Source organism: Bubalus bubalis, chromosome 6 (assembly GCF_019923935.1).
Source record: "Bubalus bubalis isolate 160015118507 breed Murrah chromosome 6, NDDB_SH_1, whole genome shotgun sequence".
NCBI lineage: Eukaryota > Metazoa > Chordata > Mammalia > Artiodactyla > Bovidae > Bubalus > Bubalus bubalis.
Genome location: NC_059162.1, coordinates 15,534,933 through 15,556,085, shown reverse-complemented (window position 1 = coordinate 15,556,085; position 21,153 = coordinate 15,534,933). Strand labels below are relative to the sequence as shown.

The window sequence follows — 21,153 nt, the reverse complement described above, 5'->3', positions numbered from 1 at the left end:
TGGTTAATTGTTTTCACTATATCTAATTTCTGATTAAATTTCTAATTGATTTTTAATATGATCTTGTTATTTCATGAATCTTCTCTTTTTGAAAAATATTAGTTACCATTTTTGAAAGATTTCTTATTTTCTTTGTGATTTCTTTTTCTCTATGTGCTTTATCTCTTTCTTTTTCCCATTGTTTCTGTTTCCCTCTTCAAATGCCTGCTGATCCTTGGCTATCCATTCATACTATCCATCCAGTCAAAGATATGGTTTTTCCAGTAGTCATGTATGGATGTGAGAGTTGAACCATAAAGAAGGCTAAGCGCCAAAAAATTGATGCTTTTGAACTGTGGTGTTGGAGAAGACCCTTGAGAGTCTCTTGGACAGCAAGGAGATCAAACCAGTCAAACGTAAAGGAAATCAGTTCTGAATATTCATTGGAAGGACTGATGCTGAAGCCGAAGCTCCAGTACTTTGACCACCTGATGTGAAGAGCCGACTTGTTGGAAAAGACCCTGATGCTGGGAAAGATTGAAGGCAGAAGAAGAGGACCACAGAGGATGAGATGTTTGGATGGCATCACCGACTCAATGGACATGAGTTTGAACAAGCTCTGGGAGATGGTGAAGGACAGGAAAGCCTGGCATGCTGTAGTCCATGGGGTTACAAAGAGTCGGACACGACTGAGCAGCTGAACAACAACATGTGCTTTATCTCTATTTCCCACTGGGTCCCTCCTCAAATGCCTGCTGATCCTTGGATATCCATTCATACTTCAGCATGAGGCACAAAAAAATCTGCTGGGTAACTGTATGTACAAGCTGGGTCCTGATTGCACCCCAACAGAATACTAGCTCTTCAAGGCAAAGATCTTGTTGATCTAAAAAAAAAAAAAAGTACAATGTGAATGTTGTAAGATAAATTTTATTTGGGAAAAAATGAGGACTGCACCTCAGATTTAGCCCTGAGAAACTACTCCAAAGAGGCAGCGGAGGGGAAAGGTCAGTATATACGTGATTTTGGTGAAGGGGGAGTACATGGAACCAAGCACATAAATTTTCCAGAAGGTTTCTACTAGTCTTGTGAAGCTTTTTCTAGTCACGAGGAACAGTCATCACCATGAAGGATTTTAGTGTTTTTCTAGATATAGGGAGATATCAGAATTGGACTCATAAAACGGGCTCCTGAAAATATCTGTCTGAAGACCTGTCTTGCCAGTCCCCCTCCCCCACCGCCACCCTCACCAGCAGACTGCCTCATTTCTGCTGTCCACCCTGAACTCCTTCCAGCAGGTGTTGAAGGTCCGCAGCTGCAGCAGCACATGATTGAGTCCTTGTAGAGGAGATGGCAAGTGCCCATGGCGAGTGCCCATTTGTAGTTGACAGTCTACATCAGCTTTGTTTACAAAGAGAGCACCTAGTAGATTGGCACCTAGTAGATGTTCAACAAATATTTGTAGAAGGAAAAAAGGGAGGGGAAAATGGAAGGAGTGAAGGACAGAAGCAAAGAGGGAGGGAAAGAAGGACATCTAGAGCTTCCCTGGTGGCCCAGATGGTAAAGAAAGAAAAGAAAGTGAAATCGCTCAGTCGTGTCCAATGCTTTGCAACCCCATGGATCGTAGCCTACCAGGCTCCTCTGTCCATGGGATTCTCCAGGCAAGAATACTGGAGTGGGTTGCCATTTCCTTCTCCAGGAGATCTTCCCAACCCAGGATTGAACCTGGGTTTCCCGCATTGGAGGCAGACGCTTTAACCTCTGAGCCACCAGGGAAGCCCCAAAGAATCTGCCTGCAATGCAGGGGACCCGGGTTTGATCTCTGGGTCAGGAAAATCCTCTGAAGAAGAGAACGGCAAGCCACTCCAGTATTCTTGCCTGGGAAATCCTATGAACAGAGGAGCCTGGCGGGCTACAGTTCATGGGGTTACGAAGAGTCAGACATGACTGACTAACAGCCCTGAGTAGAGGCTTTCTTATCTTTTCTGAAAGGTTAGCCTTTTCTTTGGGACCATTCTCTGGAACTTTTTCCAGAAAAGAATGCTCTAATTTTGTTCCTGGTAGTGCAACCTTAGCTTTCAGGAAGCAGGTAGGGAAAGACGCAAGGGGTTGCATCATTCAGTACACAGATTATTTTTATTCATATGCTCCTTTTACCTATTTTTGCCTGGTGTTCCTAAGGCTCAATTATTTTTTCAAATCCTATCTTCCCAGCAATGTTCCCTACAGTAGGGGGCAAGAGTCCTTGACTCATGAAACTTCAAATCTACTGAGAAGGAACATAAACAGAAAAGAATATATATATATTAATATATACATGCTTGCTCAGTCTCTACGTCATATCTGACTCTTTGTGACCCCATGAACTGTAGTCCGCCAGGCTCCTCTGTCCATGGGATTTCCCAGGCATGAATACTGGAGTTGAGTTGCTATTTCCTTCTCCAGCAGATCTTCCCAATCCAGGGAAGATCCATATATATATATATATATATATATATATATATATATATATGTATGTGTGTGTGTGTGTGTGTGCAAAATCACTGCAGATGGTGACTGCAGCCATGAAATTAAAAGACGCTTACTCCTTGGAAGGAAAGTTATGACCAACCTAGATAGCATATTCAAAAGCAGAGACATTACTTTGCCAACAAAGGTCCATCTAGTCAAGGCTATGGTTTTTCCAGTGGTCATGTATGGATGTGAGAGTTGGAATGTGAAGAAAGCTGAGCGCCGAAGAATTGATGCTTTTGAACTGTGGTGTTGGAGAAGACTCTTGAGAGTCCTTTGGACTGCAAGGAGATCCAACCAGTCCATTCTGAAGGAGATCAGCCCTGGGACTTCTTTGGAAGGAATGATGCTAAAGCTGAAAACTCCAGTACTTTGGCCACCTCATGAGTTGACTCATTGGAAAAGACTCTGATGCTGGGAGGGATTGGGGGCAGGAGGAGAAGGGGACGACAGAGGATGAGATGGCTTGATAGTGTCACCGACTCAATGGACATTGAGTCTGAGTGAACTCCAGGAGTTGGTGATGGACAGGGAGGCCTGGCGTGCTGCGATTCATGGTGTTGCAGAGAGTCAGACACGACTGAGCAACTGAACTGAACCAAACTGATATGTCTATATATAAATGTCAAATAATGACAGGTGCTATGAGGAAAAATAAAGCAAAATAAGAGGATGAAGATGAGTAGGAGTGCATGTATGTGACCTTTCTAGCTCATGCAAGCTTGTTGTCATAAAAGACATCTCAATGGAGGCAACATAGTGACTGATTAAGTGTATATCTTGGGGAAAAGTCTTCCAGCCTGACGTTCAAAGTACAAATTCTCTGAGGCAACAGTATAGTTAAGGAGGTCAAAGAGCATCAAGAAAGCCAGTGTGGCTGGACAATGGTGAGTAAGGAGGAAAACAGTTTTTGAGATAAGATGGAGGAGGGAGCCAGGGGCCAGATAATGAAGAGGCTGATAGACCACAGTGAGAACCTGAATTGTACTGTGTGACTGGGGGCCACAGGAGGGTTTGGCCAGGGAACCCAGGATAAAATTTACATCAAAAAGGATCTCTTGGTGGTTGTGTACAGAACAGGATTATAGGAGTGAGAGTGGAAGCTGGGAGCCCTGAGGGGAGGCTATGACCTAGATCCAGGTGAGAGGTGATGGTGGCCCTGCCCAAGTGGTTGAGGTCAGATTCTGGAAGGCAGACCTGACAAGATTCGAGGAGGACTGGGAGAGAGACGACAGTCAAAGACAACTCCTCTTTCACTTTGTTTTGGTTTTGGCAATTAGGTGGTGCCATTTGCTGAGGAAGGAGTTGCTGGGTGAGGAATGGGTTTAGGGGTAGAAATCAAGAGTGTGTTTTGGCCATCCCAAGCATATGGGATGGCAATCAGATTTCCTGATGGGAGTTGTCACATAAGCAGTAGACCTGCAAGTGTGATGATTAAGATGAGCTTTGGGTTAGATATAAATGTGTGAGTAGGGAGTCCCTGGCTGTCTATGGGTAGGGCTTGCAGGGGTATAGTTGTTTAACTTCTGAGGATGCAGGAAAGAGCTGGGTGCCTAACTGCCCCCTTCCCTAAACCCATCTCCATTACCAGCCCTGGGCCAGACTGTGCCTTGAGAGATGCCATACTCTTCCAAAACCCTTTGGCAAGAGTTCATTCTGCAGGCACCCGCCTTAGAGCTTTCTCATTTCTCAAAAAATCAGTTCCCACTCCTTCACCTGTTGCTTATCTTTCAAAATGTGCTAAACCTCTTATACTTGAAGGAGCTATGTAATTATTATTATATAATGATTCACAGTCATTCTAGTATGGTTTTAAGAAATAGACATGTGTGATTAACCCCTCATGTTTCCCCAAGTCTTTTTGAAGGACAGGATTTGTGCATCACTACAGAAAAAGCTGAGGATTCAAGGTCAGACAGACTGAGTTCCAGTCCCAGATCCACCATCTACAGATTTGCCAGACTGGAAAGGCTTTTAACCCCAAGACTCTTGAGAGCCCCTTGGACTGCAAGGTGATCCACCAGTCCATTCTGAAGGAGATCAGCCCTGGGATTTCTTTGGAAGGAATGATGCTAAAGCTGAAAACTCCAGTACTTTGGCCACCTCATGTGAAGAGCTGACTAATTGGAAAAGACTCTGATGCTGGGAGGGATTGGGGACAGGAGGAGAAGGGGATGACAGAGGATGAGATGGCTGGATGGCATCACTGACTCAATGGACATGAGTCTGGGTGAACTCCAGGAGTTGGTGATGGACAGGGAGGCCTGGCGTGCTGCGATTCATGGGGTCGCAAAGAGTCGGACACGACTGAGCGACTGAACTGAACTGAACTGATCCCCACTCTGGTGGCTCAGATGGTAAAGAATCTGACTGCAACATAGGAGACCCAGATTCAATCCCTGGTCAGGAAGACCCCTTGGAGAAGGGAATGGCAACCCACTCTAGTATTCTTGCCTGGAGAATTCCATGGACAGAGGAGCCTGGTGGGCTACAGTCCATGGGGTGGCAAAGACTCGACTGAGCGAACACTTTCACTTTCTTCCCACTCTAGTATGGAGATGATACCTACTCTTTGGTAATCATGAGGAAAGATTGGTACCTTCACTCTCCCATCCACTTATAGAACAGTTCCCCAACATGGAACTCTGTTCAATGTTATGTGCCAGCCTGGATGGGAGGGGAGTTTGGGGGAGAATGGATCCATGTATGTGTATGGCTGAGTCCCTTCACTGTTCATATCAAACTGTCACAACATTGTTAATCAGCTAGCTATACCACAATACAAAACATTTTTGGTGTTAAAAAATTATATTAAAAAAAAGCAGCTCCCCAGAATACATATGTTAGAATGGGAATAAAAATAGACAAAAAGGGAATAAGAAGAAAGCAGCAGCCAGCCTATGAAGGTGAAGGTCCACCCCCTTGCTCAGATGTATTCACAGCTATAACCATCCACGCTCATCAGTCACTTCTTTCTACCCTGGGAACAAAATGTGCTTGACCATGATGCATTTGTCTAACTTCGGAGCACAAGCAGGGAAGTAACATTAATATGATAATTGAGGTCCAAACCACAAAGGAGCTGCATTTCCATTTGGTGATCATAAATCTATCTGCCCTCACCCCCACTCCCAGATCCTCTGCGCCTGGGTGAAGAACACCCGTGGAGATTGGATATTGGAAAAGGCTGCTCAGTTATGCCTAACATCTTTGCAAAAAGGACCATAGCTCCCTATAGTTGCTTCCTGAGCTTAAACCAAAAACAAAAACCCCAGAGGAGTATGGGTATCATCGGTCCGGGCCAGCCCCAGGTCTCTGCCACATGCTAGGTAGACACTAAGCATCCTATACCAGGCTCTATGGCAGGTGGTGTCAGAGAGGATTTTGCTTGGTGATGAGTTTCACAGTATTGGAATGAACAAAGCTAAGTTATCCACACACTAAAGCAAACGGCACTTGAGACGTTTCTAGAAGTCTAGAAACTTCCTTGATCTTGTCTGAAAACCCATGTCTCTATATTGATATTGTTCAGGACTCTTTTTTTTGGGCATGGCTCTTGGAAATCTTAGTTCCCCAAGCAGGGATCGAAACCACACCCCATCCAGTGGAAGGAAACATGGAGTCTTAACCACTGCACTTGCAGGGAAGTCCAGCCCCAAATCAATTCTGACACTGGTCGGTGCTCCTTTGGGTCACCACCATCCATAACAATAAATGTGGGCAGCTGCCGCTGTGGGCCAGGCACTGGCAGAAACCTAGGGGGCAGCAGCATGGGCATGGCTTCATTCCTGCCCACGTGGACTGAAAGGACGGTGCCACCGTGTACCAGCTGGGTGGTATTCATGCCGCTTAGGCCTCTCTGATGATGTTAATTCCAGCCATGCAAGGTTAGTGTGAGGGCTAATCTGGCTGGTTGTGTAACCCTACATGCCTGACATTTTACAGATGCTCAGCAAGAGGTCACTGTTATTACTGATAATAAGTAAAAGTGGTACTGTTTCCTAGATGTCAAACAAATATCAAAGTCATGAAAGTTTACAGGAGTTCAAAGGGTGGGGCTAAGTTGACCCAGGAGACTTTGCGAAGGAAATTGCAACTTGACATAGAGTTGTTAGATAAACTACAGAACCCCCAGTTGAACTGGAATTTCAGATAAGCAATGAATACTTTCTTAGTGTACGTATGTCCCAAATATTACACAGGACATACTTATACTGAAATATTCTTCATTGTTTATCTGAAATTCCAATTTAATTGGGCATGCCCCACTTTTATTTGCTAAATCAGGTAAGCCTAATCTGGAAGAAAAGGTAGCATAGATGGGCTGGAAGAAGAGGATGGGGGATCCCCCACAAGTTAAGTGGAAGAGCTACCACACATGTATTTACATCCGTCAGGTGCTATGTTGAGCAATTTACAGGAGTATCCCGAACTCTTGTAAAGAAAGTGAAAGTGTTAGTCACTGGGTCATGTCTGACTCTATGACCCCATGGACTGTAGCCCACCTCTGACCGTGGAATTCTCCAGGAAAGAATACTGGAGTGGGTAGCCGTCCCCTCCTCCAGGGGATCTTCCTGACTCAGGGATCAAACCCAGGTCTCCTGCATTGCAGGCAGATTCTATTACGGCTGCAGATGAGGGAACTGAGACTCAAGGCTCAAGAATTGAGACTTGAGACCCCTTAAATCCCCACCCCACCCCCACCCCGTCTGCCTGGCTCCTAAGCACCTGTCTCTTTGCAAGCACCACATCCTCCCAGGGGGCAGCCAGGAAGCAAAGGAAAAAAGCGTGAATACCCACCTTCATGAGAGAGCCCACCCCACGCATCTGTTCCAGCTCTGTTCCAACACAGCCTCACTTCTGAACACTCAGGAGCCTTCAATGTTTGTTTTTCGTAATTTTTTTTTTTTTTTGAGAGCTGAATACAGCAGCTAGGCTTATAGATTGCCCCTCCCTTTAACATTTCTATTTAACCAGGATACATTTGGGGTGCCTTCAATTATTCATACAAATCAAGTGTTTTTTCCGTTCTCAGTTTTGAGTTCCATGTTATCCGTCCCAGAAACCACAGCAGGGAACGGTGCCCAGCTGCCAGAGTGTCACCATTCTCCATCAGTCAGATGCCAGGAAGTTTCATTATAAAGACAAATTTACCACAGGCCATCTTGCCCTATCCCCAAACAAAGGATTGATTCCCTAAGAAGATAAACGTTATATATCAGAACTACAATAACCTAATACCACATGTTCTTCAAATCAGATTTTGAATCCCACTGGTTCTATATGCAATGTAATTACAGTAACACTCTAAATGAGGCAAATTCAAAGAGTATGAAATCAAGATACCCTAAAGTGTGATGGCTTTTATCAAATTAGTTCTGTGCCAATGCAGGGTCTTTATTTGCCGCAAAGTAATCTTCTTCAAAAAAACATGCAGCTTAATTCCGCAAACAGTATCCGAGAGCCCACTCTGGGCACAGACTGCAAGGAAGACTCTGAGAGCCAAGTCAGTTCTGGCCCTCCAAGGATGTGTGACAGGGAACGGACACATATTCAGCTAAATTTCAGAAAGGAAGGAACGAAGTAAACATTGTAAAAGACAAAATGTCATGGGGGCCTAGAAGAGGGAGTGATTAATTCACACTGCGGGGAGGTGGTACCGAGCCAGCTGGGAAGGATGACTAGGACTCTGACAGCTGGTGAAGGCATCCAGGCAGAGGGAACAGCTTAAGCAAAGGTAGAAGGCCATGGTGTGCAGGAGGGCTGATCAGCATCTAATTGATCAAAATGTGTATGGCGACACTCTAATTATTCTATGTTGTCAAATATCATCACACCTACTCGCTTCAGAAGTAAAAAATCACATACCTGCATGATTACCCTTCTAGGCCTTTTAACTAATGACGTACAAGCAGGGTGGTTTTTTAAAAAGATGCTAATTTCCCAGACTAAACCACCCTCCCGGGGCCCCAGGCCTTTTACATACATTCCATCGCGAGAAACACATACCCTGGCCAACAACAGACTCCTTTCTTGCCCATGATTCTCGTCTGCTCCTCGGTATCACTACCTCTAAACTCCCTCGTTAACACATACTCCAGGCCACACAGGCACACATATTACCGAGTCCCCATACGCAGTGCCAGACAGGAAACACATTTGGAGGATTTTAAACAATTTTAAAATGTGCCTTCAAATTTTACAACTTGCTTTACTCGCCCGAGGGAGGAACCAAGACCCTTGTATAAATATCACCCCAAACAGGCCTGCTCTACATCCCACCCAGCTAGGGGATCTTGCTTGTTCTATGTGAGGCTCAGGGGGGATGTAGGGGGTTTTGTTTATTTTGATTTTTCTTTTTTTCATTTCATCTGTGTCTTCTGTGAACACTGGCTTTTTCAGTCGTGTTTATTTTATGGGCACTCCCAGTAGCCGATGGGACAGAAGCAGCGTTCCCTGTTCAGGACGTGAGCCACACAAGCATCCCAGGACAAAACTATTTATCAGGCTCCTGGTAGACTTATGAGGAAACTTCTCAAGGATATAGTTTCCTACCATGAGTTGGACAGTTCCTAGAATGAATGAGGGTGGCTGTGGGCAAAGGAAAGGACCTCAGAGCAGAGGCTGGGGCATCTGGGGGGTGCTGGCTGAGACGAACCCCTCTTAGTCCCCCAGCTTCTGGCCCAGTGTCTTTATCTGCAGGAGACCCTCAGGAGCCCCCCTGGCTGCTTCATTCACTGTCCCTCTCACTGGTTCACAAACCAGAGTCTCCAGTTAACTTGGATGTTATTTGTTGTATTTTTTAATCACCCTTGTTGTTGTCTTTATTCAGTCACTCAATCATGTCTGACTCTTTGCGACCCCATGGACTGTAGCCTGCCAGGTTCCTCTGTGCATGAGATTACCCCAGCAAGAATATGGGAGTGGGTTGCCATTTCCTTCTCCAGGGGACCGTCCCAACCCAGGGATCAAACCCACATCCCCTGCATTGCCAAGTGGATTCTCTACCACTGAGCCAGCAGAGAAGCCCTTTTAATCACCTTTACAGAAGTATAATTTGCACGCAATAATAGTCATATGATTGACTTTATTAAGTCAATCCCTGTAATCACCACCCAGTCAAGATAAAGAACATTTCTATCTCCCAAGAGAGTTCCTTCATGCCTCTCTTCCAGTCAGTATCCCCAGCCCCAACCTCAGCCCCTATCCCAGCAAACCACAGAGCTGCTTTCTGTCCCTGTAGAGTACCTACCGGTTCTAAAGTCAATTAGAAAAGACCTTGATTCACTGGAAAAGACCCTGATGCTGGGAAAGATTGAAGGCAGGAGGAGAAGGGGACGACAGAGCATGAGATGGTTGGGTGGCATCACCGACTCAATGGACATGAGTTTGAGCAAGCTGCCGTGCAGCGCGCACAGACACAGACAGGGAGGCCTGGGGGTGCAGTCCATGATGTCACAAAGAGTGGGACGTGACTGAGCGACTAAACTGAGCTGAAGGTTAATTAACCTTTTCTGGAGGGGCATTGTCACCGGCTGGGTGGTGTCAGGCACTGCCTCCCTCCCAGCACCCTCCCCTTCTCCAAGTCTACAGAGGACGCAGGTGCACCTAATGACACATGGGGATTTTTTTTTTTTTTTTTCTTTTTTGGAAGGACAAGGAGGAGAGAGTTCTGTTTAAAACAGGAGTGTGGGAAGAGATAGAGACTAGGTGGAGGGAGGAGGAAGTCTCGGGTCTGTCCTTGCCTAGTAGAAGGGTGGGGGCAGAAGACAGATAACTGGGTTTGATAAGGGCCTTTGATAAGGGAGATAGTGATGGACAGGGAAGCCTGGTGTGCTTCTGACACAGACACTTAGTGACTGAACAACAACAAAGGGCCTTTGGTGCCTCGGGGCTGATTCCAGGCCTCTGGTGACTAAGCCGAGCACAGAACTGCAGAGAGGGCCCACCCCCACCCGCCTTGCCAGGGGCCCAGCTCTGCCTGGTGCCGGGGATTGACAGCTGTGTCCTCGGACCCCTCACCCTTATCCTTGGCTGCCCTGGCCTGGGGCAGATCTCTTTGCCTGAGCTTTCTGCTGAGGGGCTGGGCTGGGCCGCTGTGGCAGGAGGGGCTGCAGCAGGTCACTCACCAAGAACCTTGTGTGTGCACAGGGGCTGGCAATCCCCAAGCAGCCGGGAGAGAACACCTCACAGGAGGGCCCTTGCTGAAGGGGCTGAACAAGCTCCCCAAAGGCTCCGTGGCAAAGCTGTTGTCCTCAGAGAGGCGTATGGCAAGGTGGCGAATATGCCAACCATCCTCAGCCTAGCCCCAGGGAAGCCTGTCGGGCCTCATAGATGGAAGTAGTTGCGGAATGAAAACTGAAGAACTGACTCACCAAACATCACGTGGAGACGCCAGCGGCCTTTCTCAGGGACCTTCCCGATCCCCTGACGGAGGTGACTCTGGAGAGGAGAGGGAGATGCCTGCTGCCCCACACCCCACCAGCAGAAAAACCCTGCACCCAGCAGAACATCTGCCGCGCAGCGTGCACAGACACGATGATGAGCCCACGTGCAACGGCCTGTGGGGACCATCAGCAATATTTGAGGGGGACTTGGCAGGGGGCTGGAGGTCCAGTGTCAGCAGGTAGGAGCCCGACCCAGTTGTGCTGGAATTCATTACTGTCACTGTGAGCCCTCTGTAATAGAAATCATAATAATTACCATCATAATAGCTAATCCTGAGGTTTTTCCATATGCCAGACACACCAGCTTTTCTAAGTACTTTGCATACATTATCTCATTTAATCCTCTCCGTGATCCTGTGGGTGGGCCCTGTTATTATCATCCTCATTGAATTAAAAGAGGAAACTGAGGCACCAGGGTCACATCCTACTAAGTGACAGAGTTAGAATTTGAATCTCTATAATCAGCCTCCAAAGCCCAAGCTCTTAGCCTGGGTAAAGCCTGGGAACAGGATCTCACAACTTCCTTCCAATACCTCTCAGCCTCTTCTCACCGTCATCTCCCTACCTGCCTCCACTCACAAACAGCTGTTCCTCCCTTGGCCAAGATGAACTCCTACCCTCCCTCCTGAACCCCATCCCCACACATCCTTCCTGGAGCCTGCTTCTTCAGTTTCCACAATGTATTTCCAGGCCCTCTCCAATAGTTTTCTTCTTTTTATCTATAGCCGGGCCCAGATTTCTTCATCCAAAAAAGATCCTTCCCTCCATTCTGAAAACCTCTCAAGCTACCAAGCTCCTCTTGAGGACATCTGCTTGTGTGCTTGCCCAGCTTCCATTTTCCCTTCTGGGAACAGAAGCCCAGTTTTCCTGTGGGACCCCGCGCTTCATCCTCAGTCCACCTCCCAGGTCTGTTAGCCAGCCAGTGTCTTGAGCCTGTCCCAGCCTGCAGCAGCACATAGCCCCCAGCCACAGGGATTGGTCTGGGGATGGGAATGTGACCCAATGAAGACAATGCGAGTTCTCCTTGGGCTCTTACTGAAACATTAAAGATGTTCTCCTTCTTCGGGGATGACTACAGCGATGGGATGCTCGCCTGAAGCCTGCATTTGGCCTTCCTGACAAATAAACCTGGGCTCCCTTACTCTTGCATGATTCCTGCCTGGCTCCCTGCAGGCACTGTTCAAGTCAGCTCTCCACTCTCTCACATCAATTCCAGGGCTTCAGACCCTAATCCTCTGCTTCATCACCACATTTCTAGCTCAAAGCACTGTCTTCAGGCTCAGTCCCTAGTAAGAAACTTCTTCTCAATCCATTCTCCAGGCTTTTCCAAGCACTTTAAACTTAACCTCCTGAAACAGAACGTCCCCCAAAGCACACAACAGCAAATGACCCTTCTAGTCTCCCAGGCTTTAGACCCTGTTATCATCAGCAACTCGCTCTGTACCCATCCCGGTTCTGGCTTGCCAGTGGCAGACACTGACTGTACTTAAAGCAGAAAAAATGATTTATTGAAGGAATTCCAGTAGTTCACACAATGGACGGAAAGGCTGGGAACCTACCTTGGGAGATGGCAGGGATCAAAGTACATGGGGCAGCCCAACGTAGAGAACTACAGCCAGGATCAAAGGAAGGGTCTAAGAAAAAATGAATTCTAACTCCTCACATCTCTGGGTCCTTCCTTTATACATAACAAGAGGCCTGGGTTGAAGCACCTCATTGACCGAGCTCTAACAGAAAAGACTGGGAGAGCAAGGATTTTATCTGGAGGCTTTCATGGCCCTGCCTCCCACCTGGGCTCCACATGCTGAACTAATAACTCTGTCTTTCTGCCACCTCCAAACAGCCGCGATGTCGTGCAGAGCTAATTTCCAGAGTGGTCTTGCCTCTCTCTGTGCCCCCAGCGGGCTCACTAGTGGCCTCTCTCTAGAAACAGCAGGACAGTTTGGTGCAGTGGTTAAATCGGGACCGACCGGCCTGACTGCCTTGTTTCAGATTCCGGCTTCACCACTCACTAGCTGTGTGACCTGGGGAACTTAGGAACTTCTCTGCGCTTTCACTTCGCTCATTTGTAAAATGAAGGGATGATAATACTCCTGATCTCTTATGATGATTGTGAGGTGTAAGGGTTTAATGTATGCAAAGTGCTTCCAATGAGCCTGGGATGGAAAACATGTTCATAAACGCGAGCTGATGTTATTCTTCCCAGGGCAACCTGCCCACTATCCACTCTCAGGTCTCCAAACCTCCCCTCTCTCTCTGCCTTCCCTCAGGCTAGGGTGGATTTCCCCAAGGAAATACAACCCCCTCCGCTTGTCTCTGAGGCCATACTGGGTTCGCCTGCTCCAGCCCAGTCTGGACTGTCCTTAGTCCAGTTAAAAGCAGTTTCCCTGTGAGCCACACCACCACAGGCCCTCCTCCAGGATGTCTGTCCAGAGTCCTCCCAACACGGGGACTCACACCCACGTGAGGAGCTCTTTCTTCAGTCACACAGCACTGGGTCAGAGGGCACCAGAAGCACACCCTGAGGTATTTACCACTTTCCGCCTATATTCCCGCGATGTGCCCACTCCGGCCCCTCCTCTCCGCGTGGTCCCAGCCGCCTTCCCTGTGCCCAGCCCCGAGTTCTGTCACCCTCCCATGCCGCGTGCCTTTCCCCCATCAATCCCTACACCTCTTTAAGACCCAGCTCAGGATCCCTAGGACTCAGCAGTGACTGACCCACAGTCAGCGGATGAAGAGGGTGAAGGAGGGGACAAGATGGAGCCGGGGGAACAATAAAGAACATGGAAGGGGACAGATTCTCTCCCCGTCTCCTTCCCCTTGCCCCTGCAGATCAGGGGAGAGAGGCCTGTACTGTCTCCCTGGGCATGGAATGCCCTTGCCCACCATCTCTACCTGGGGAACCCTCAAAAGGATTTTTTCCCCCATTCACCTCTGCCCCCCTGCACCTCAGAGCTCTTGGCTGCTGTGTCCCTCGGGCATTTATCAAGTACTGCCTGGCAGAACAAATATTTGTGTTCCTAAGACTCCTCCCCCCTTGCCTTTCCTGGATCCTGAAGGCTCCTGCTCTTCACCCCCATCTCTTCACAGCACATTTCTCCCCAGTCAGCCCAGGTAAAGAAAAACACACACCAGTCCTTACTGACAGTCTGGTCCCCACCAGGCCCCTCACAGCTGTTATTTCCTTTGATCCAAATGATAATTCCAGGGAAAAAAAGCAGTCCTGCCCCCATTTTACAGATGAAAACAATGGAGGCTCTGTGTCATCAAACATCTTTTCCAGGTTTTCACAGCTAGGACTCAGACCCAGCTCTCGAGGGCACTGCTCTCCTGCTCACAGGTTGCCTCATCCAGCTTTCCCTGCAGTACCTCACTGCTTAGTCACTCAGTCATGTCTGACTCTTTGCCACCCCATGGACTGTAGCCCGCCAGGCTCCTCTGTCCATGGGATTCTCCAGGCAAGAATACTGGAGTGGGTTGCCATTCCCTTCTCCAGGGGATCTTCCCGACTGAGAGATCAAACCCACATCTTCTGTCTCCTGCATTGGCAGGCGAGTTCTTTACCACTGAGCTACCTCGGAAGCCCCTGCAGTGCCCAACAGAGTACCTGATAAACAAACACCTGACCTCAAAAAATGTTTGGTGAAGTAAAAAGTGAGCCATTATCTGGACATCTACTGCCTGCAGGGACAGGCCAGGGCAGGCTGCAGCCCTGGAAGACTGATCCCTTCAGCCTGACCCGGGCCCCTCCCCTCTCACCTCCCTCTCCCCGGTCTCTCCCAAGGGCTCTGGGGAGGGAAGGAGCTGCCCTTCTCCACCCTCTTCCTTTCCCTTCTCCATACATACTCCCCTCCATTTGCCCACAGCAAATTCAGCACTTTGGGCCTAGGGCTTTTCCTTTATACCCAGGACAGTTGGACAGTGAGGTGTGGGGAAGGAATAAGGTGGTGTGAACCCAGCCCTACTGAGGCTACCCCTGCCCTCTGGATGCTGAATACCATCATCTTTTCGAGCCTCAGTTTCCTCAACTAGTCAGTGATGGCCTATGCCCACCTCAAAATGTGTAGGAGTCTATAAAGGTGGAATAGTACGTGATAAAATATACAGCTGAAAACACTGGAAGATCGTAAAATGTTACACAAACGTAAGGGGTTCCGAGCTGGCCGTCACACGGGCATTAAACTATAACCTCTCCAAGATATTTACCATAAAAATTTCCAGAGCCATGGGGGAAAGAACTGTGAAGTGTGCTTGCTCCTAAGACTTAACTTCTATGAGTGATTTTGTTTTTCATTTGTGCTTCTCCAAGTTTTCTGCATTGATCATGTATTTCTTCCATAATTAGAAAAAAAAAGTTACATAAAAATAATACGTCTGGGAAAGAGAAAAGTAATACCTCTGAAATAAAAGTGTCTAAACTCCTGCTTTTACACTATGCTATAGTGAAAGATTGGGGAGAAGGGAGGTATAGGCAGGCAGAGGAGTAGAAATGAGGTTTATCATCAGCTGCATTGGGGGTAAATGTCTTCCTGCCCACCCTCACCTGGCTTTTCTACCCCGGAAAACCCAGGCTGAGTAGCTGGGAGGGAAGAATTTCTTTCCAGTTAGGATCACAGGGCAAGGATTCCTGGCTCCCATCCCCCACTGCTGCCCTTAGACACCTCCACCTGGAAATTCCACTGACCCCTCAAATGCAACATGAGCACTGTTGAGTGCTCATCCCTGCTCCCAGGCTAACAAGACCCCTGTTTCTTCGGGGAACAGAGCAGATTCTATTTGGGGGAGGGGGCCCCAGGCTCAGCCCCAGCCCTTCAGAACAGTCGCTTCTCCTTCACAGATGCTGGTGTAGCCATGGACACAGCTCTGTCCCCTGAGAGTAAATTGTCTAGAAAGCTGCTCGATTTTCTTATCAGATAAAAAGAGCTCCTTAGGAAGAGAAACTCTCTTGCTCCCACCCCCTCATCCTGTGGCTCCTGTAGCTCGAATGTAGCTCTAATATAGTCATCCAGTAACCAGAGTCATGAGGACAGCCGAGCAGAGAGGCAGAGAGCACTGCGTCTTTGACGACACTGTTGAGTTGCTGACCCACATCAGAAGACTTTGGTGTGGGGGGAACATAAACCATCTTTTTATTATTATTTTTGGCCACGCCATGCAGCTTGTGAAATCTTAGTTTCCGGATCAGAGAACAAATCTGGGCCATGGCAGTGAAAGCGCCAAATTCTAATGACTGGACCTGCAGAGAGGTCCCAAAACCTCTTGTTTAAACCACTAGAAGTTGGGCATTCCGTTATGCAGCCGAAATCACTCCTAAAGATACAATGTCCAAAACATTCCTCTTCATTTGTCCCTCCCGGGTCTGGCCCTGGCCTCCATGTCCTGCATGTCAGCGGCACTTCCACCCACCAGCCATCCCAGACTCCTCCCTGTCTCCTGCCCGTGGCTCCTCCAACTCCGTCTAGTCTGCCCTCTGCTCTCCTCTCTGCCCCTCCTCGATCCCACCGGAACTCCCGCGGCTCGGGCCTAACCAGCACCCCGGCCTCTGAGCTTCCTCTTCTACCCACAGTCTGGTATCAGCAGTGATTTTCCTAAAACACAAATCTGATTATGTTTCCTACTTGAGCATCTATGGACTACAGAATAATGCTCACGATCCTGGGCATGGCATTTAAGGCCCTTGGCAGCACGGCCCCAAACCACTTTCTGCTTCCATCTCCTGCCACACTGCCCCAGACCCGTTCTGTAATTTTAGCTATACCTGAGTATTCACTGCACAACTCTCACCTCTCTACTTGTGCTTCTTGTTCCCTTATCCCTGAATGTGAATGCCTACTTATCTTTCAAAACCCATTTCAAATATCTCCTCTGGAATCAGCCAGGTTGGCAAAGACTCAAAGGCAGGCAGAGGAAAAAACATATATATCCCCTTCCTTGTGAAGCACTCCTGACCCCAAAGAAACATCCTCCTCTGTGATCCCACGGCCTGTTGTTCCACTTATACCTCGACTATAATCCTTACTTTATATTCTCAGTATATATCTGCAAGTAGATTAGATTCCTTTAGGACAAAGATATGTTTCAGAGCCCCCAGGACTTCCCAGTACAGAAGTTGATGTAAGTGACTAATTAATTTTTGGTGGAAGAGGCAGCATTTAAAAAAAACTTCCTGTTGCTTTCTAGGTAGAAATTATGGTCCTACCTTCCTTAACACTGCTCTTCCCATCTCCCTCCCACTCCCCATCCTGCCCAATCTCCTTTTCCCTGCAGGGGACTCCGGAGGGGAGAATTCCATCTTCTCCCACAGAGTTTGGCCCCCTTTTGAGTTGGATGTGGAGGAGAGATAGATCCATTAGGTTCTGGCCCTCAGTTAAGAGAACTAGACTAGTAGCCAAAAGAATCTGGTTTGGTTTGGCAATATCAGAAGTATTTCCCAAGAGTTCTATCCCTGGGTTGGGAAGGTCCCCTGGAGGAGGGCACAGCAACCCACTCCAATACTCTTCCTGGAGAATCCCATGGAGAGAGGAGCCTGGAAGGCTGCAGTCCACAGGGTTGTATAGAGTTGGACACAATTGAAGCGACGTAGTACACACACATATCCATGAAATTCTCCAAAATCCAGATACTCTTATGCCCAGGTACCATCTGAAACTGTAAGCTCCAGTAGAGGAGGGCCCTCACCTACTGTCCTCCACTGAGGATTCAGCCCCAGTTCAGAGTCTGGTCCAGAGCAGATGTGCCAGAAGAACTTGTTGAATGAAAGTCAACCTCAGAGTTATTTGCAATTTCTAGGAAACAATCAACTCAATTGCTCAGTGGCTGAGGAGTACTTGAATGTGGGGATGTGTTTATCTCTACTCTGCCCCATTACAACTGCAATCTCTGAACCATTCAAAGAAACACTATGCTGTGGTTAAAAATACTGTTTACAAAGAGGTTATACATGAAAATATCTCTGTCATAAAGTTAAAGGGCAGAAAAAGAATTACACAATAGAAGTGAATCATATTTAACACAATTCCTAAAGACAAAGAAACAAAACCTCACAGACTAAAGGCTGGCAGGGAAGGGTTGAAGATATTCACAGTAGCTGGTAGCTTCCCTTATTCTCCTGTTCTCTTTTTCAACTTTTGAAAAACACACACACATATCACTAATAAAATGGGAAACATACACTTTGTTTTTTTTTAAAGATGTGGGGAGTGGGGCAGAGGCTGCTCCAAGCTCAGGATCACCTTCCCTGCACCCTCCCCATCACCCCACTGCCCAGTGATGCTCTTAGAGGTTGGGCCAGGTTAGCTGTGCCCCAGGGCCTTGTGGTTTGGTCCTTCCCTATCCCAAACCACAGGGTGCTCAGCAAGGGAGTAGCAATCAAGTAGCTCTGCCTGTTCCACACTGGAAATGGTACCTCCAGGCCAACAGTGCCCCCACAGGTGGACAGCACCTCCCTCCAGAGGCCAGGCCTCCCCCAGGGCACTCAGAGAGTTAATCTTGTCTCTGAGGAATTCCCAGAAAGGACTCATAAGGGGAATTTCCCAGACAGGCAGGCAGACAGACAGACACCTCAGACAGCTCCCGCCACTGAGCCCAGATGTTCGCCTGAGGGTGGCGGTGCTGAGAGCCAACACAGAAGCACGACTTTGTGGTGAGAGGCAACCCAAAGCAAGAACCAAGACTAGACCCGCCTGGGCAGGCTGGGGGCTGCGACGAGGGAGGGCACCGGGCTAACTTGGTCTGCAGGTCTGTCTCCGAGCCAAAGTCCTTTCTGCCGTCTCGGTCTGGATCGCTCAGTGCCTGCAACTCTCCTCCCAGCCCACCAGGTGTCGCAGCGGCTCTCGAAGTGTCCAGGCAGCACAAGTGCGCATTGTGGCTCTGCAATCTCGGCTTTTCCACTTAGCAAGTTTGTTGATAAATGGTGGCTTGTCTGTTTCCCCTAGTGGCCTAAGAATTAACCAAGAGCAACGGTTTTATCCTAAACGCACCCTTATCCTCTGTGTTCATCACAATAGCCAGGATCTAGAGGAGCCCCATTAGTTCGCATGAAAGATCCCCGTACCCACAAACCCAGGAATAGAAGAGTGATGAGCTCCAACCCTTAAGAAAGAATGTTGGGGGGCAGTGCCAAGCTGGGGAAAGAGGGCTCCGCGTTCCGTTCGTGTACCCAGAATTTCCCCCCACCTCTTCTCCACCCGGGTTGCTCCAGTCCTAGACGCAGGCAGGGCGGGAACGGACGTGGCCCCGCCGGGCTGGGCCGAGCGAGCCCGAACCTGCCCGGTCTGAGCGGCGCAGCCCAGGGACCCCACACGTTCCCGCCCAGAAATCCCGGCGGTCAAAAAAACTGGGGAGGGGGGATGTGCCCCAAACCGTCTCCTCCGGGGGCAGTTGTGGACCACCCTCTCTGAAGAACCATCACCCCTTCCTTCTCTAACCTTTCTGGTTTCTTTTCAGAGAAGTTCGTCTTGCAGAAGTAACACCGAATAGTGATTTCACTTACTCAACAAATATTTCTTGACCGCCTACTACGTGTGCTAGGGGCTATGCCAGGCGCTGGCAATACAGCAGTGAACAAGCAAAAACCCCTGCCCTCGTGGGACTTCGAGCCTACGGGACAAGAGCGTGGGGGGGGGGGTAGTATCTCGCCGGGGACACGTGAGTGGACGACACCCAGGTGTCCTCCCAAGTGAGCAAAACGCGCGTGAGGTGCATTGCCCTGGGGCTGGTCGGCGGGTAGACTTCGGCCCCGGCGGGAGGGGTGGCTGCACTTGGGATAAACGCGTGGCCGGGCACGTCGCCTGGGGCAGGTGCGTGCGAGGGGGTGGGGGCCTTGCGCAAAGCCTGCCCCGGACCTAGCCGTAGGGTTACCCGGGCAAATACCTAATCCGCCCGGGGGTAAATATTTATCCTACGCGGACGAATCGAAATGAGTCGGGCCTCTAGCAGCCTGAGCCCCACGCGGGGTGGGACCCGCCCGGGCCCTCCCTCAACCCCAGGCTCCTCCCCGGCAGGGGTCAGCGCCGGACTAGCCGCGGCGTCCCGGCACCCCACCCCCCTCCCCCCCACAGCCCCGGTAATTACAGGCGTTGTGGCCGGGCCTGGCCGTAAAAGAAGAGGATGAAACAGCTTGGGAACTAGGGAAGCTGGGCCCGAGCTTCTCGGGGAAGAGCGGGGAGAGGCGGGGGGGGAGGGGGGGGCGGGGGGGGGCGGGTCTGCAGCTTCCCGCTTTGCGCAGCCGCGTGGAAGGGCTGGCCAGGGGTGCACAGACTCGCAAAATCAACTCTGGGCGGGCATACAAAGAGTCACACAATCGCACACAGGAACCACCAAAGGCACGCAGGCACACAGCATTGGGACCTCCAGCTCCAGATTCTCTCTCTCTCTCTCTCTCTCTCTCTCTCACACACACACACACCCCTAATCAAACACCTGCCCGCCCTCTCCGCCCCGAGAGCTGTGAGGCAGACACCCACCCCCCAATCCCCAGCTCCAGACGGCAGCAGACCCCGGCGGAGAGAGGAGCCCCGAGAGGCGAATTCCAGCGGGTTTGTTTACACGGCTCGGGGGGAGGGGGCCGAGTTGGATACTGGGGCCCGACGGACTGGAAGACCCAGCCCAAACTGGGCCAGACACAGCCGCCGCCCAGCCTGGGACGCCGCGCACAAACACCGTTTCCGGGCCTTCAACCCGCAGCCCCGGCTCGCAAGTGCACGTTTCCCCCTCCTCTTCACACACTGTTCACAGACATTAGCATACGTTCGTCAAAGTTTCACACGCTTCCCCACACGCGGCTGTGATACTACTCACAAACGCTTTCACGCTTGCGCGCCATCACACGTATTTACACATGCCAGATGCACATGTGTGGTTTCAGTTTGTCACCCTTCAGGCCGAGATTGTCAGTCCATGTTCAAAGTCTGTTCTCATGGTACACACGTGTTGGCGCGCGCACACACACACAGGTCACTAGTGCCCTTTGGAGCCCTAGAAACAAGAGCGAACCCCCTCGGGGGCCCACGATCCCTTGTTCCTCCTTCTCACAGGCACTGACGGTCAGAGGCGCCCTTAGCCCTAGCCGCACACGTTACACACTTGATCACACACAGGGTCGCACTTTACTCCCGGCATCTAGGCGATGACACAATCTCCCGAACAAAGACAACATTGACAAACCCAACAAAAACAAACAGCCTCGTGTGTGGGGAGGGGCAGCCGAGCACAGAGT

The 21,153-nt window shown here is 49.4% G+C and overlaps 1 long non-coding RNA gene across 2 annotated transcripts; it reads right to left on the bottom strand.

Moving 5' to 3' along the window:
• Nucleotides 1-565: 565 nt before the first annotated feature.
• LOC123465881 lies at nucleotides 566-21,133 on the bottom strand. 2 transcript variants are annotated; one of them, XR_006641176.1, is made up of 3 exons: nucleotides 20,010-21,133; nucleotides 10,866-18,875; nucleotides 566-865 (listed from the first exon to the last, which is right to left on the bottom strand). It is a non-coding gene; the product is annotated as an uncharacterized LOC123465881 (long non-coding RNA). The 2 variants fall into 2 exon arrangements; XR_006641175.1 differs by lacking the exon at nucleotides 20,010-21,133 and adding an exon at nucleotides 19,364-19,994.
• Nucleotides 21,134-21,153: the final 20 nt, after the last annotated feature.